This window comes from Manis pentadactyla, chromosome 4 (genome assembly GCF_030020395.1).
Source record: "Manis pentadactyla isolate mManPen7 chromosome 4, mManPen7.hap1, whole genome shotgun sequence".
NCBI classification, from domain to species: domain Eukaryota; kingdom Metazoa; phylum Chordata; class Mammalia; order Pholidota; family Manidae; genus Manis; species Manis pentadactyla.
Window position 1 is genome coordinate 28938455 of NC_080022.1, and position 15944 is coordinate 28954398.

The 15944-nt window shown below is 39.0% G+C and overlaps 1 protein-coding gene across 3 annotated transcripts in view; it reads right to left on the reverse strand.

Moving 5' to 3' along the window:
• EPHA10 (EPH receptor A10) overlaps positions 1-15944 on the reverse strand; it is a 51479-nt gene that overhangs the window by 24208 nt on the left and 11327 nt on the right. The gene's annotated exons all lie outside the window — the stretch shown is intronic.

Here is a 15944-nt window from a genome sequence, read left to right on the forward strand (position 1 = left end):
ACCTATGTCCTGAGTTGGGATTAAAGATGGCAGCATGAGAGGTGAGACAGAGGCTTCCTCCTAAAACTGCATATATTATGAAAATATAATTAATACAACTAATCCTGAAAGAGCACCAGGAAAGAGGGCTGCGCCAGACTGCATACACCTGGAGAAAAGAGCAGACCTCACGGAACAGGGTAACATACCAAAGCTGTGGCCCAGCGTGACCCAAGCCCTTCCCCCACCCCAGCTCACCAGCAGGAGGAAGAGAAACAGAGTGGGGAGGGAGTGGAAGGCCTGGGACTGCTGAATACCTAACTCCGGAGACCTGCTCTGGGAGCACAAACCTACATTTCATGGTGCTTTCATGATACTCTCGTGATTAGGGTATTGGAAAGCTAAGACAGGCAGAATTCCTGGAGAGACTGAGATTCCAGTTGCTTGTGGAAAGCAGGGATCCATATTCAGCTGCTCTGGGACAAAAGAAAGGCAGGCAGTCTAAGAGGGCTGCTAAAGGGACAAGGACTGCACAGAGCTTACTCTCAGGAGAAAGGACAGGTAAACAAAATCGTCCGGGTGCACTCTGCCCAGCAGATTGGGAGCTTTCACAATTTCCAGGTGCTCCAGCTCCCTGGCTGGCTACACAGCTCCAAGGAGCCCCTCCATGATAGGCTGCCTACTGCACCTTTCTCCTGGCCAGCCCCACCAGACTGGCAAACTGGCAAACCCTACCCTGGTGTTAGGCCAGCCAGAGGGAAGATCTATCTACAGCAACTACAAACACAAAGCAGAGGCTTATACCTGTGTGCTCGACCCACTGGTTCAGGCAGTGGAGACAGGCATAGCGGCCGGAAAGCAGGAAAAAGCTCTTTCCTCCCCCCAGGCACCAATACCACTCCCCTGAGACCACGGACATTGCTTCAGGGGCTGAGCAGCTCCGGAGAGTAGAGCTTCTGGACACTAGAGGGCGCCATATATGACTGTGAAATGTCAAAGGAATCTGGTCCAGAGTAAAATTAATATAACTCCTGAGAAAGATTACATGAACCTCATGATTCTTCCTGAAAAGGAGTTCAAAATAAAAATCATTAACATGCTAATGGAGGTATGGAAAGATATTCAAGAACTCAGGAATGAATTCCAGTCAGAGATCCAATCGTTAAAGAGCACAATGGAGGGAATTAAAAGCAGATTGGATATGGTGGAGTAGACGATAAATGAAATAGAAACCAGAGAAGAGGAATACAAAGAAGCCGAGGCACAGAGAGAAAAAGGATCTCTAAGAATGAAAGAATATTGAGAGAAATGTGTGACCAATCCAAATGGAATAATATTTGCATTATAAGGGTACCAGAAGAAGAAGAGAGAGAGAGAAAGGAATAGAAAGTGTCCTTGAGGAGGTAATTGCTGAAAACTTCCCCAATCTGGGGAAGGAGATAGTCTCTCAGGCCATGGAGGAGCACAGATCTCCCAACACAAGGGACCCAAGGAGGACAACACCAAGACATACAAAGATCAAGGATAAGGACAGACTACTAAAACCAGCCAGAGAGAGAAATAAGATCACATACAAAGGAAAGCCCATCAGACTAACATCAGACTTCTCAGCAGAAACCTGACAGGCCAGAAGGGAGTGGCATGATGTATTTAATGCAATGAAGCAGAAGAGCCTTGAACCAAGAGTACTTTATCTGGCAAGATTATCACTTAAATTTGAAGGAGGGATTAAACAATTTCCAGATAAGCAAAAGCTGAGAGAATTTACCTCCCACAAACCATCTCTACAGTCTCTTTTGGAGGGACTGCTATAGATGGAAGTGTTCCTAAGGTTTAATAGCTGTCACCAGAGGTAATAAAACCACAGTAAAGAAAGTATAACAGCTAATTACTAAGCAATGCAAAATTAAATTAACTATCCCCAAAGTCAATCAAGGGATAGACAAAGAGTACAGAATATGATACCTAATATATAAAGAATGGAGGATGAAGAAAAAGGAGGAGAAAAAGAAAAGCACGTTTAGATTGTGTTTGTAATAGCATATTAAGTGAGTTTAGACTTTTAGATAATAAGGAAGTTAACCTTGAACTTTTGGTAACCACGAATCTAAAGTCTGCAATGGCAATAAGTACATACCTATTGATAATCACCCTAAATGTAAATGGACTGAATGCACCAATCAAAAGACAAAGAGTCACTGATGGATAAAAAAACAAGACCCATCTATATGCTGCCTATAAGAGACTCACTTTAAACCCAAAGACATACACAGACTAAAAGTGAAGGGATGGAAAAATATATTTCATGCAACTAATAAGAGAGAAAAAAGCAGGATTGCAGTACTTGTATCAGAAAAAATAGACTTCAAAACAAATAAAATCACAAGAGGCAAAGAAGGACATTACATAATGATAAAGGGGTCAACCCAACAAGAAGATATAAACATTATAAATATCTATGCTCCCAACACAGGAGCACCTACATATGTGAATTAAAAGGGGAAATAGAATGCAATGAATGCAATGCATTCATTCTAGGAGACTTGAACACTCCACTCACTCTGAAGGACAGATCAACCAGACAGATAATAAGTAAGGAGACAGAGGCACTGAACAACACATTAGAACAGATGGACCTAACAGACATCTACAGAACTCTACAGCCAAAAGCAGTAGAATACACATTCTTCTCAAGTGCACATGGAACATTTTCAAGAATAGATCATATACTAAGCCACAAAAAGAGCCTCAGTAAATTCAAAAAGATTGAAATTGTACCAACCAGTTTCTCAGACCACAAAGGTATGAAACTAGAAATAAATTACGCAAAGAAAACGAAAAATCCCACATACACATGGAGGCTTCACAACATGCTCCTAAGTAACAATGGATCAATGACCAAATAAAAATAGAGATCAAGCAATATATGGAGACAAATGACAACAATAATTCAACACCACAAAATCTGTGGGACGCAGCCAAGGCTGTGCTAAGAGGAAAGTATATTGCAGTACAGGTCTACCTCAGGAAAGAACAATTCCATATAAGCAGTCTAAACTCACAATTAATGAAACAAGAAAAAGAAGAACAAATGGGGCCCAAACTCAGTAGAAGGAGGGACATAATAAAGACTAGAGCAGAAATAAATAAAATTGAGAAGAATAAAACAATAGAAAGAATCAATGAAAGCAAGAGCTGGTCTTCAAGAAAATAAATATAGATAAACCCTTAGTCAAACTTATGAAGAAAAAAACAGTCTACACACATAAACAGAATCAGAAATAAGAAAGGAAAAATCACTATGGACACCACAGAAATACAAAGAATTATTAGAGAATACTATGAAAAATTATATGCTAACAAACTGGACAACCTAGAAATAAAGGACAACTTTCTAGAAAAATACAACCTTCCAAGGCTGACCAAGGAAGAAACAGAAAATCTGAACAGACCAATTACCAGCAACGAAATGGAACTGGTAATCAAAAAACTACCTAAGAACAAAACTCCTGTACCAGATGGCTTCACCACTGAATTTTATCAAACATTTAGTGAAGACCTAATATCCATTGTCCTTAAAGTTTCCAAAAAATAAAAGAGGAGGGAATACCTCCAAACTCATTCTATAAAGCCAGCATCACTCTAATGCCAAAACCAGGCAAAGACACCACAAGAAAAGAAAATTACAGACCAATATTCCTGATGAACATAGATGCAAAAATACCCAACAAAATATTAGCAAACTGAATTCAAAAATATATCAAAAAGATCATCCATCATGACCAAGTAGGATTTATTCCAGGGATGCAAGGATGGTACAACATTCGAAAATCCATCAACATCATCCACCACATCAACAAAAAGAAGGACAAAAACCACATGATCATCTCCATAGATGCTGAAAAAGCATTTGAAAAATTTCAACATCCATTCATGATAAAAACTCTCAACAAAATGGGTATAGAGGGCAAGTACCTCAACATAATAAAGGCCATATATGACAAACCCACACCCAACATTATACTTAACAGCGAGAAGCTGAAAGCTTTTTCCTTTAAGATCAGGAACAAGACAAGGATGCCCACTTTCCTCACTTCTATTCGACATAGTACTGGAGGTTCTAGCCACAGCAATCAGAAAACAAAAAGAAATAAAAGGCATCCAGATTGGCAAGGAAGAACTTAAACTGTCCCTGTTTGCAGATGACATGATATTGTACATAAAAAACCCTAAAGAATCCACTCCAAAACTACTAGATCTAATATCTGAATTCAGCAAAGTTGAAGGATACAAAATTAATACACAGAAATCTGTGCCATTCCTATACACTAACAATGAACTAGCAGAGAGAGAAATCAGGAAAACAATTCCATTCACAATTGCATCAAAAAGAATAAAATACCTAGGAATAAACCTAACCAAGGAAGTGAAAGACCTATACTCTGAAAAGTACAAGACACTCATGAGAGAAATTAATGAAGATAACAATAAATGGAAACACATCCTGTGCTCATGGATAGGAAGAATTAATATTGTCAAAATGGCCATCCTGCCTAAAGCAATCTATAGATTCAATGCAATTCCTATCAAAATACCAACAGCATTCTTCAATGAACTAGAGAAAATTGTCCTAAATTCATATTCATATGGAACCACAAAAGACCCTGAATAGCCAAAGCAGTCCTGAGAAGGAAGAATAAAGCAGGGAGAATTACGCTCCCCAACTTCAAGCTCTACTACAAAGCCACAGTAATCAAGACAATTTGGTAGTGGCACAAGAACAGATCCATAGACCAATGGAACAGACTAGAGAGCCCTGATATAAACCCAACCATACATGGTCAATCAATATATGATAAAGGAGTCATGGACATACAGTGGGGAAATGACAGCCTCTTCAACAGCTGGTGTTGGCAAAACTGGACAGCTACATGCAAGAGAATGAAACTGGATTATTGTTTAATCCCATACAAAAAGGTAAACTCGAAATGAATTAAAGACTTGAATGTAAGTCACGAAACCATAAAACTCTTAGAAAACAACAGAGGCAAACATCTCCTGAATATAAGCATGAGCAACTTTTTCCTGAACTCACTTTCTCGAGAAAGGGAAACAAATGCAAAAATGAACTCATGGGACTACATCACACTAAAAAGTTTCTGTACAGCAAAGGACACAATCAACAGAACAAAAAGGCATCCTACAGTATGGGAGAATATATTTGTAAATGACATATCCGACAAGGGGTTAACATCCAAAATATATAAAGAACTTACACTCCTCAACACCCAAAAAGCAAATAACCCAATTAACTAATGGGAAGAGGATATGAAGAGACAGTTCTCCAAAGAAGAAATCCAGATGGCCAACAGACACATGAAAAGATGCTCCACATCACTAATCATCAGGGAAATGCAAATTAAAACCACAATGAGCTATCACCTCACACCAGTAAGGACGGCCAGCATCAAAAAAACTAAGAACAACAAATGCTGGCGAGGATGCGGAGAAAGGGGAACCCTCTTACACTGCTGGTGGGAATGTAAGCTAGTTCAACCATTGTGGAAAGCAATATGGAGGTTCCTCAAAAAACTAAAAATATAAATACCATTTGACCCAGGAATCCCACTTCTTGGAATTTACCCAAAGAATACAACTTCTCAGATTCAAAAAGACATATGCATCCCTATGTTTATCACAGCACTTTTTACAATAGCCAAGATATGGAAGCAACCTAAGTGTCCATCAGTAGACGAATAGATAAAGAAGATGTGGTACATATACACAATGGAATACAATTCAGCCATAAGAAGGAAACAAATCCTACCATTTGCAACATGGATGGAACTGGAGGACATTATGCTCAGTGAAATAAGCCAGGCGGAGAAAGACAAATACCAAATGATTTCCCTCATTTGTGGAGTATAACAGTGAAGCAAAACTGAAGGAACAAAATGGCAGCAGACTCAGACTCCAAGAATGATCTAGTGGTTACCAAAGGGGAGGGGTGTGGGAGGGCAGGTGGGGAGGGAGAAGGGAATTGAGGGGTATTATATTTAGGACACATGGTGTGGGGGAATCACAGGGAGAATGGTGTAGCACAGAGAAGACACATAGTGAATTTGTGCCATCTTGCTGCACTGATGGACAGTGACTGCATTGGGGTATGGGTGGGGACTTGATAATATGGGTAAATGTAGTAACCACATTGTTTTTTCATGTGAAACCTTCAAAAGAGTGTATATCAATCATACCTTAATAAAAATTTTTTTAAATACCTAAGTCCTATTGAACATCAGCATTAGTAACTTTTTTCTGGATATGTCTCCCCCTAGCAAGAGAAACAAAAGCAAAAATAAACAAGTGAGACTACATCAAACCAAAGAGCTTCTGCAGAGCAAAGGAAATCATCCACAAAATGAAAAGGTAACCTACTGTATGGGAGAATATATTTGCAAATGATACATCTGAGGAGGGGCTAATATCCAAAACACATGATGAAATCATAAAACTCATCACCAAAAAACAAATAGTCCAATCAAAAAATGGGTAGAGAACCTGGATAGACATTTTTCCAAAGAAGACATACAGGTAACCAACAGACACAAGAAAAGATTGTCCACATCACTAATCATCAGGGAAATGCAAACCAAAACCACAGTGAGATATTGTGGTTACCTAGGTGGTTACCTTACACCAGACAGAATGGCTAATATCAACAAAACAAGAAATAACAAGTGTTGGTGAGGATGTGGAGAAAAGGGAACCCTCATGCACCACTGATGGGATTGCAATTTGGTGCAGGCACTACTGGAAAGCAGTATGGAGGTTTCTCAAAGAAAACTAAAAATAGAAATACCATATGACCCAACAATTCTATTTCTGGGAATTTACCTGAAGGCAACAAAATCACTAATACAAAAAGATATATGTACCTCTGTTTATCACAGTATTTACAACAGCCAAAATATGGAAACAACATAAATGTCCATTAATAGATGAACAGATTAAAAAGATGTGGTACATATATACAATGGAATATTACTCAGCTATTAAAAAGAATGAATTCTTGCCATTACAACAACATGGATGGATCTACAGGGTATTATGGTAAGTGAAATAAGTCAGACAGGGAAAGACAAATATTGTATGATTTTGCATATGTGTGTAATTAAAAAACAAATGAACAAACAAAACTTAAATAGACTCATAAACACAAAGAACAAATTGGTGATTATCATAGGGGATGAAGGATGGGTGAAATAGGTGAATGGGAAAAAAAGTAGTGAGAATGTTTGATATCTTGATCTGGGTGATGGTTACATGAGTATATACACATGTCAAAATTCATCAAATTATACATTAAGATTTGTACATTTTATTGTATGTACTTCAATATTTAAAATAATAGAAACTTTAAAAATTTAAAGGAACAAATAACAAAATAAATAATCTATGGTATGTGAATTATATCTCAAAAAAAGCTGATAATATTAGTGATATATTATGCATAAAAACATACTGGATGTGACCAAAGCTATACTCAGAGGAAAATTCATAGGCTTAAATGTTAAAACAAAATCTAAGCACTGAATTCATCTAGGAAAAGACTGTAGGAAAGCAGAATGGCATTAATAAAGATAAAATCTCTCTCTGTCTCTCTCTTTGTCTCTGTCTCTGTCCCCCTGCTCTCCCTGCTCTCTCTTCCTCTCTCTCTCTCTCTCTGCTCTCTCTGTTGCTCCCTCTCTCTCTCTCTCTCTCTACCCCTCCCTCTGGGGCAGCCACCCTCCTCTTCAGATAATAAAATCTCTTGCATGGGCCCGTGTCTCCTGAGTCATTCTGGGTAAGGAGGGTCGTGGCGAGATACCCTTTCATTGGTGCCATGACTCGGATGAGGTTCTCCCATTCACTTTGCTCTTCCTCCAGGAACCTGAGCTGCTCTGGGAACCCTCACTGCCCAATCTTCCTCCACGGGCTCACCGTCCATTTCCCCGGTCACTCGTCTTCTTGCCCAACACCGGCCTTCGATTTGGTGAGTCTCCCCTTCATGGTCGACTTAAATGTCCCTTTGGAACCTGGGAAGTGACTGTTGAGTGTCCGGCACCCCCAAGGGCTCCTCTGGGACAGGGGCACCCCCAACCATGACTTTCAGAGTCACGGTTGATCCCCATAGTCCACCCTTCTCTGCCTCCCCATGGTGAGAATCCTCATCCACTGAGGCCTGGTCTCCCTTTATCTACGTGTCTACTCGACTCAAAAACTCCTGGTACCAGGTACCGACCTCCCCGGCGTTTTCGCCTCGACCCCACAGTTGGAGGTGGTGACGACCCCCTAACTGTGCCTGGTCTTCTCCGTGACCTTCTCAATCACTCAGGGACACCTCAGCGACTTCTGAAAGGTCTCATTCTCACCATGGGATCTGGACCTCCGTTCCCACAGATTCACCGCTAGGGTGCTTAGTCAATAATCTAAAGCCCCTCCACCTAACTCCAGACCTCAAACCTGTTCGCTACTGTAATGAGATCTAGCCACAATATCCCTTGGACAATCAGTCTAAATGGTCTCCAAATGGCTCTTTAGATCCTAAAATTCTCTGCGACTTATACAACTTCTGTGAGCGCACGGGCAAATGGAAAGAGATCCCATATATCCAGGCCTTCTCCTACCTCTGAACCAAGCTCTCTCTCTGTCTCCCCTGCAATCCTAAACACCTACTACTTGCCTTAAAGTCCACACCCCTAAGCTTTTTTCACGTTCCCAAATATCCTCAACTGCTATAAAACACGTAGACAATGCACCACCATGGGCTCTCTTGTCCCCTCCTGGCTCACACCAGGAGCTCTGTCTGTCCTCTCACTGTATCATTACGTCTCAATCTGTATGTTTGTGTCTAAGTGTGTAAATGAAAAATATTTTTCTACCTCCGGATGGTATTAATAAAAATTGATTTAAAGACAAGCGCTTGTAAAAATTGGGCATTCTAAAATTTCCATAAAATTCTAATAGAAGATATTAAGCATTAATGCTACTTTAAGTTGAACTGAATAGACATGTCCTTATGGTTATCAGCTGCCTAAGTTTACCTAAAGTCATTTAAGTTGATGGTATGTTAAATCTTTCAAAGAAAAATGCTTAAAGTGAAGTGTAGCTTTGTCTAATGTGAGTAACTATTTAAGCAAGTGCCTTAAAACTTTCAACAGCTTCCCAAAATCAAATGCAAAAAGGTGCTTTTACCTCTAGTTAACTCTGATATTTTCCAGAGGGCCCCTGGAACATGTCAGAGGAATTTTTTCTCATTGAGGAAAATATTTGGCTAATTTGGCTTATTTACCTGCTTAATTACCTAGAAGGCACTGTCACAGGGAATGATGCTAAACTTTGTTACTGAATGTTTTGTGTTACAGGAAGATCCAAATTTCCCTATGACAACTGTCTTACAGTAAGTTCTCATCAGATCTTTAACCATTGTCATTTGTAAGTCTTTTGTCATCTATACTCACTGTTTTATTATTCCTAAACTAGTAAAACTAGATTTCAGCAGAACAGGTATTAGTTACATAGGATTAAGTAAACTAAGGAAGATAATTTTGTGGCTTTTGTTTCAAATGTTGTTGATAAAGTGTTTTAAGCTTTTTCTCTTAAGCTGACAACAGTTTAGTAAATGACTGCCTTTATAAGCAGAATTGAAACTTTATCTTTCTCTCTACCTGATCCCTCCAAAATTTAAAAACTCTCAGTGACTATTTTTATAGTTCATGGCAGTATGTTTATTTGCACAAGTTCAATAAGAATCTGCTTTCCTTGTAAGAGGACCAATTAAAAACACTGGTTTTATTACCAAGGCTTTGACTGGAACGTCATACCTGAGAGACATGCGTGTAAACTCAGATATGAACAGACAGCTTTAAGGAACTAAGATTGACTTTATAAAGCCAACAAAGCCCCTTAGAAGAACTGGCCTGGTACCTTACTTACAGAGTTCCCAGCAGCCTGACCAGGTGAGTAAGGAAGGTCACTTCCTGGCAGGTGCAGGAACCTCAAGAATGTCTTGGGAATCTCAAGAAGAGAGGAATTCACCCAAATCTACAGGTACTGCAAGCACAACCTGATGGCAAGTCTGGCTTAGCTTTCTGGCCTCAAGAAGCCCTTAAAAGTTCAATCTGAAATTCCTTACAAAAAGTTCCAGCAAAGCACATTTAAAAGATCCCATGTAATCAATTGCTCTTCTTGCTGCACTTTTGCAAATAATAAATCCAAGTGTTAATTATTTTCTTAATCTAGTTACTTCTAATAAAAATGAGGGTGATTTTGGAGAAAAGTATTGTTTCAATAATGCAGCCTTGTCCACACTAAATCCTAGTACTAGTCATTGAGATGTAAACTCGATCCAGAATTCTAATTTCCCCATGATACCTGGCTATGATTCTCAATTAGACTCTTCATATTTCTAGTTCTCATATTCAGCCATGCATTCTTAATCTCATCAAGTTTGTCCTTCCAGAATGGAAAATCCAACTCCAGATGTTGCTATTTAACCTAACAACAACTTGTTCTATCTTGCCTAGAAGCCACAAAACTGCAAATAGTAATAGAAATGAAACCCAGAATAGAAGCGCCAACCTTCTGAGGCCCTCTCAACTGACCAGTGATAAGAGACCTAGCTGCACCCTTTACTGCGCCCCCTCTCAGCATGAAGCAGCCAGAGCGGTCGTCGCCCCCTTTCCCTAGCAGCAGCTAGAGTCTCTACCTGTAGAGGGGAGAATGAGACAGGGACCATAGGCGTAGAATAAGGTGAGAGCCTCTGGAGAAAGTAAGGCAGGATATTTACAGTCAGAGCAAAGTAACTACATGCTAGGAACCCCTCCCACTAAAACAGTGAATCGTTCTTCAGTGAGATCAGTTAATGTTCCCCAGATAAAGAAGAGTAGCACATGTTTTATTATGTTAATCATTTGTAATCTTGTATAAGATTCACTTTAGCATACTAAAAGGCCCAGGCCTATGTGCTGTCTTTCCTCCTTCAGATCTGATGAGGTAATTTTGCAAACTGAGCAACTAACTTAGCATGCAGACCCAGCTGTAGATGGCATAGTAAAAGGCAGGATTCTTTAGCAAATAGACAATACCTCAGCCCACCTTGGGAGCTGAGCAGGTAGCCTTTTGATTTGCTCCCAGACCAAGACGCCGGTATCCCAGCGAAAAATCAAGGCAGAAAATTCCTTATGTTAAGTTAATTTTTAATATTCATAGAACACTTAACAAGTCCTTCCCCAAGGCTTTAGAGATAGTCCCCACCTTTTTGGACAGGCTCTAACACAAGACCTCAAATCCCTTACTCTCTCGAGCTCTACCCTCCTTCAATATGTAGATGATCTCCTCCAGTGCAGCCCCTCCCTACAAACCTATCAACAGGATACTATTCTCCTTTTACACTTTCTCAGAACGCGGCTATCGGGTCTCACCCTCCAAAGTTCAGCTGTCTGCTGCTCAAGTCACATACCTGGGAGTTCAGCTCTCCCTGCCCTACAAGGCCATTACCATAGACAGGAAAAAACTTCTCCAAACCATTCCCGTTCCAAACACCAAGCAACACCATCCCTAAGTCCCAAATGGCAAAGACCATACACAGTAATCCTTTCCATGCCAACTGCAGTTAAACTCCAGGGTCTTCCCCATTAGATACACAACTCCCACCTTAAGCCGTTTGTCTCAGTTTATTCCCCTCCCACCAAACCTCCCACAGGTTCCTACTCCTCCACCCTGACGGGACCTCTTACTCTCCGCATTTCGCGCCTCTCATCTCTGCTTCCACTCATCACTGAAGAAGTTTCTGCCAGCAGAGTCCTAAGACCTCCCTTACAACCACCATGCGTCATGCGTCAGGATTATTAACCCTGGTCTCAACACTTAATCTCTCACCAGACCTATCTTCCCAATACCAGCCCTTTCTTCTCTTTCAGACTGTCCAAAAGATTGCACCATCAAGGATTCCCTTTGCCCTACAGGTTGCTTTGCTGCCTACACATATGTCCCCCCAAAATGCTATTAATTCAGCCACCCTATGTAAACATAGCAATCAACCCAAATGCAAAAAATTTCTAACCAAACCTTTAACCAGCTTATATTACAGGATTACCAACCCCTCTCCAAAGACGATGATCCTTATTGAACCTGGAAAATGCCATCGTCACTGCAGACCAAGGGCTCATCTGAGGACCGCCCCCCATCAATACAAAAATGAATTTCATCGCCCCTAATCAGCAGGAAGCAGTTACTGAAGACTAACTTTCACTCCTTCCCAAATCCTCTACCACTTATAAAACAGAAAAGGGAGGAATGTAAGAATATAGTAATTTATCCTCCATTTGCCCCATGGTCCCAAGCACATAAGCCGGTGAGAATTATGCCTGGGCCTGCCTAGGGCTTGCTGGGCTTACCCCGCCTTATCTCTAAACATCCCGACCCTCCCCCAAAGCAGCAGGCCGAGAGGATCCACAATAAAAGGCACCACGCTGTTGCCCTCTCTCTCTCTGTCTCTCTCTTTGTCTCTGTCTCTGTGCCCCTGCTCTCCCTGCTCTCTCTCCCTCTCTCTCTGCTCTCTGCTCTCTCTGTCCCGCTGCTCTCTCTGCTGCTCCCTCTCTCTCTCTACTCACCCACCTGCCTCTGGGGCAGCCACTCTCTCCTTCAGATAATAAAATCTCTTGCGTGGAAAAAAAAAAAGATAAAATCATAAAATAAGTGACAAAAGTAAAGACAGTGGAATTTATCAATTCAAGAGTTGATTCTTTGTTATAAGTAAACTTAAAATAAGTATTTGTCATAAATAAACAATAAAATAAACTTCTGGCAAGGATAATTAAGAAAAAAGAAATCACAAGCACACAACATGAAGAAAGAGAAAGTAGAGTTAACTCCAGATACCGAGTTTTAAAATATACATTCCTGGGTTAATAAATTAGAAAAATATCATCAAAAGATTTTCTACAAAAGCACAACAAAAAAAGATATTAATCCCCCCCCCCCCCAAAAAGGCACAACAAAACTGATTCAAGAACAAGTTATGGAAAAGATTGAGAATATTATCAAACTTGTCCCCAAAGGAGATACAGGACCCAGAAGTTTTCCAGGCTGTTTTACATGCCTTCAAAGAAAGATAATTATGCTATTTAAAATGTTCCAGAGCAGAGAGAAAGAAAAGTTCTTCCTGATGCCTTTTCCAAAGCCACCATTATCAAAACACTAAAACTTGAGAAAGAACACAATTTTTAAAAAACCCACTGACCCTATAAATGGAAATGGAAAAAATATTAAAATATAAGCAAAGTAATTCAGCAAAATATATTTTTTATTCAGCAAAATATTAAAATAATAAAACACTCATATCCAGTACAGTATAATCTAGGAATGCAAAAACGAGCTTCACACTGAAAAATCCATTAACAGAATCATTATACCGATAGGTCAAAGGGAAAAAACGTGGTCATCTTGTAAGATGCTTAAGAGGCATTTTATAAAATTAACTTCCATTCCTGATTTTTTAAGAAACTTCAATAAAAACTGAAAGCATTATATGGCCCAGGGGCTAAAAGCATATAGCTTTGGTGGTAGACAAACCTGAGTTCAAAGATGGGTCTAACTACTTACTGGGTGACTTTGTACTATTTCCTTGGCTTCTTGAACCTCAGTTCCATCATTTGAAAGATGGTTATCACTCCATTTAAATGAATTAATGTAGAAAATCATATTACACAGTGCCAAACTGGCATGGGCCATGCTGCTCATGCTGTTTGACAAGGTCCAGGCACCAGGAGGAATCCTGAAAACAGGAAACCTCATAGCTGGCCCCTGCTAATTCCTGCACTTATTTTTTCAGTTATGATGTTGGTGATTGGGCTCATATATGGGAAATCTTATGTATTTAAGATTTATTAATCTTTAGTATATAACATAACCCAAAATATTGATCAAAGCAGCAATTCTGGAAACAAAAGCAGTGTTATGGGACCAACGGTTCCAGGCATACTGCCACAAATAAGTGAAGCAGAACAACCCAGGCCTCTCTTAAAACGAGATGCAGTTTGTCCTCCCTTTTGTAATAATTCAAACATGATTAACCAGAAGTTATGGGAACCTGGGCCATGGAAAAACCCCCACAGAAAAACCCATTTTCCCAAGAAATTTATATGAAACAGCAAAGTAATAAAGATAGTCCCCACTGCCCAGGGCCCCCCTTATGTTGCTTATATTAGAAGACAACTCTAGTATCCCCCTTAAAGAAAGAATTTATGAGCAAAATAAGAAGACATATTTATAAATATCCCATATATAGAAGTTAATGATAAATTTATGACAAAATATACTAATAGTTAGGTAGTAAGAGCAGATTTAGTGTTATTATATGAAAAATTAGAGGACTGCAAGGCCCTGGTGCCTATAGACACAGGAGGAAAGGTGTAAACATATGAAATTGTAGAATGAATATCATGAAAGAATAAGCTGTTCCTATTGTATTAGTAGGAATGTTAAGGAATGTTAAAACTTATAGGTGATAGGAGTACCATCCCCAGACTTTAGATGTAAGCCTCAACCCACATGTGTAAGATAGAATTTAATTAATAATATGGCATTACACTTAATAAACAAAAGACATATAGCTTGCATTTATATAACCTGTTTAAACTTTATATAGCCTTAGACACATATCTTAAATTCTATATAATCTTACATGTTTATAAGTCAAAGTCACAGCCCACACGCTGTCTCAACGCCATTTTCTGTTTAGCACCTAGCACATAGCTTACAAGAATTACTAATCACAACAGACTAGGGGAAAGTTAAAAATTAAATGTTAAATAGCTACTATTAGAGGAAATGCTGATATTTACTTCAGAGTAATAAGCCAGAATTATGTAGAAACTGATGGTAAAAAGATTGTATTATTCACAATTAAAGAAAAATGTTTAACATCATGTAAACCTTAAAAAGTATTTTATTAATAAATGGAAACAAGAGTTTTTCCTTAACATGACTTTTAAATCTGTCTATATCAAAAAGGATTGTTAACATTAAATACCAGGTAAAAATTTGTATTACATATATGAAAGGGATTTTATAGTTCTAGGTATGGATATAGAGACAGAATAAAATGTGGAAGGTTATATTCCAAGATATTAATAGTTGTTTATGTCTGGGCAATAGGATTATGGGTGGCTTTTTTTTCTTTTTTTATATTGAATTTTTAAAAATGTAAATGCAATAGCAAATGTTAAATCACAGATAATAAATAGAGATAGTAAAAAAACAGAAAAAAACTGTTATCCCAGAAAAAGAGACAAATTGGGAAATCCCAAAAGGCAGAGGAAATGGATTAAGATCTTAAAATGATAAAGTGACAAGACGTGAGAATCAGAAAATGGGTGTACAACCTAAGGCTTAGAGAGATTCTTAATAGAGATACCGGAGTTATCAGAAGTTCTAGTCAAAGCAACAACCGAAAAAAAATTTCCAGGAACAAAAAAAGGTGTACAGATCAAGTTTTACTATGTTCCAGCCAAACTCAGTAAAAAGAGATCAAATATTGGCTAAGTTTACTTTCACTAGTAGGTGAAAGAATTATACAAACATCCATGTGTGTATTTATATATACTGAAGTTACTTACAAAAGAATAAAAATTACTGTGGCCCCAGGCTTCTCTGCAATACAACTGCCAGAATACGGGTAAGTAGAGACACAAACCAATTCTATCTTCTCAGACAAGAAAAGACTCAGAAGCCATGTCGCTCGCTCACTTATCTTTGTTGCAAAGTATACTTAAAGGATTACTTGAAGGTGTATCCCAGCTGAGTCAGAGACAAATCAAAAGTAAATTTCAAGGATGAGCAGGGTATAGTGTAAAAGGGTTTGTGGGCCTTCATTTACTCATCTGCATTCCAGACTCAGAAGTGTGACTGTTACGTGCTGACTA